General features: G+C 44.7%; 1 pseudogene across 1 annotated transcript; it reads right to left on the bottom strand.

Annotated features, from left to right (window-relative positions):
- Positions 1–536: 536 nt before the first annotated feature.
- Positions 537–1981, bottom strand: LOC309828448 (6-phosphogluconate dehydrogenase, decarboxylating-like; annotated as a pseudogene). The gene has a single exon. The product of its transcript is annotated as a 6-phosphogluconate dehydrogenase, decarboxylating-like (transcript).
- Between the last annotated feature and the right edge of the window lie 411 nt (positions 1982–2392).

Here is a 2392-nt window from a genome sequence, read left to right as displayed (position 1 = left end):
CTAACACATATATATGGAATCTAAAAAAAAAAAAAGATTCTGATGAACCTAGGGACAGGACAGGAATAAAGACGCAGACATAGAGAATGGACTTGAGGACACGGGGAGAGGGAAGTGTAAGGTGGGATGAAGTGAGAGAGAGGAATGGACATACATACACTACCAAATATAAAATAGATAACTAGTGGGAAGCAGCTGCATAGCACAGGGAGATCAGCTCTGTGCTTTGTGATCACCTAGAGGGGTGGGATAAGGAGGGTGGGAGGGAGACACAAGAGGGAGGGTATAAGGATATATGTATGCAATAGCCGATTCACTTTGTTATACAGCAGAAACTAACACAACATTGTAAAGCAATTATACTCCAATAAGGATGTTATAAATAAATAAATAAATAAATAAATAAAACTACTAGTAAATTAAAAAAAGAGAGAGAGAGATCTGAGCAGAAAGTAGGTCAAAGGGCCATGGAAGCACTGCTGTGTGTCAAATGGAATGTCCCTGTTTGCGGAGTCATGGTGCCTAACAGAATCTGATCAGGCATTGTATGAAGACAAGGACACACTGGCACTGTGGCTTATCCAGTTAGTGTGGAGAAAGAGTCCTGGCATAGCCAAGAGTTCATAGGTGTGGACCCAAAAGTAATCTCGCTAAGCCTGGATTAGGTTGGCTGGCAGCATTTTGTGTCTGTATCCATCATAGAAGGAAAGAGCAGTGGTGAAGCAGAGCATGGGAATGCCTGTCTGGACACCAGTACTGATTGCCTGCCGTTGGGAGTCCTGGCAGTTTCCACAGCCGACTTAAAGAAGTCATCTAGTAGTAGATTCAGAAGCCCTGGGTTTCGATCAAATGCATCTTTTATCTTTCCTAGGAATACACTCCTGCTGATGCAGCACTCCCTCCACATCAGGGCAATGCCACCATAGTTGAGCGTCCAGCCAAATTCAGTGGCTACCTGTCCTAGCAACATAAAGCCCTGAGTATAAGTGATGATCTTGGAAGCATAGAGGGCCTTTCGAATGCCCCCGGGAATGATTCCTTATCTCCTTCAAACTGGATCTTTTGAGGTCCCTTCAGCTTTCCGCTGGCTTGGATCCTCTCATCCTTCAGAGATGATAAGCATCGAACAAAGACCGCTTCTCTGATGAGGGTGACAGAGACACCGTACTCCGGGGTCGAGATGGTGGTCAACTTCCCAGTGCCCTTCTGCCCCCGCACTGTCGCTGATCTTTAACAGCAGGTATTTTCCATCGGTCTTGGAACTTTAAAATATTGGCTATGATTTCAATCAGGAATGACTCTAGCCCTCTCCTATTCCATTCCTCAAAAGCCTTTGCCATCTCCTTGTGCTCCACACCCAAGATGTTTTTCATCAGGTGGTAGGCCTTGCAAATCAGCTGCATGTCTCCATACTCTACCCTGTTGTGCACCATCTTCACAATGTGTCCTGCCCACTCATCTCCCACCCAGTCACACCAGGGTCCTCCAGTCCCCACTTTCACAGCGATGCCTTGGAAGATTGCCTTGATGTGGGGCTAAGCCTCCTTATTCCCTCCCTGCATAAATGATGGGCCATACCATGCCCCTTCCTCTCCACCACTAACTTCACTCCCCACAAACAAGATTCTCTTGGCCTTGGGGTCTCAACACTGTCTTGTGGTATCCTTGTATTTAGAGTTTCCTCCATTGATGATGATGTCACCAGTGTCCAACAAGGGTACCAGTTTTCCAATAAAATCGACAGCCAGGACAGTCTTCACAAGCAGGATGATTCACCAAGGCTTCTTCAGCTTGGAGACCACCTCCTTCAAGGAGTGAGCACCAACCACCTTGGTGCCTTTCGCCTCATTGGCCAAGAAATCATCAACTTTGGAGACTATCCTATTAAAAGCACAGACCACAAGGCCATGGTCATTCATATTCAAAATTAAGTTCTGCCCATGACAGCCAGTCCAATCAGGGCAATATCAGCTTGGGCCATTGTAGTGGCAGCAGAGCGGGCTGGAACAAGGAGAGGCAAGGCACAGATGACCCTCCTTAGGTATATTTTTAATATATTTTTTTCATTCCTTCATAATTTTGGAAGCATTTTTATTGAGAGACTGAATATACAAGTGGACAATGCCCAGACCATATATAAAAATAAAACTCTGACATAGAGAACAGACTTGTGGTTGCCAGTGGGGAGATAGGGGGAGGGGGAGGGTGATTCAGAGTTTGGGATTATCAGATGCAAACTATTATATATAGAATGGATAAACAATAAGGTCCTATCGTATAGCACAGGGGACTATACTGAATATCTTGTGATAAACCACAACAGAAAAGAATATAAGAAAAGAATGCATATATGTGTATAAATGAGTCACTTCGCTTTACAGCATAAATTAAC

This window comes from Grampus griseus (assembly GCF_964374135.1).
Source record: "Grampus griseus genome assembly, chromosome: 10".
Taxonomy (NCBI): Eukaryota; Metazoa; Chordata; class Mammalia; order Artiodactyla; family Delphinidae; genus Grampus; species Grampus griseus.
The sequence above is the reverse complement of the archived record's forward strand: the minus strand, read 5'-3'. Positions and strand labels throughout refer to the sequence as shown.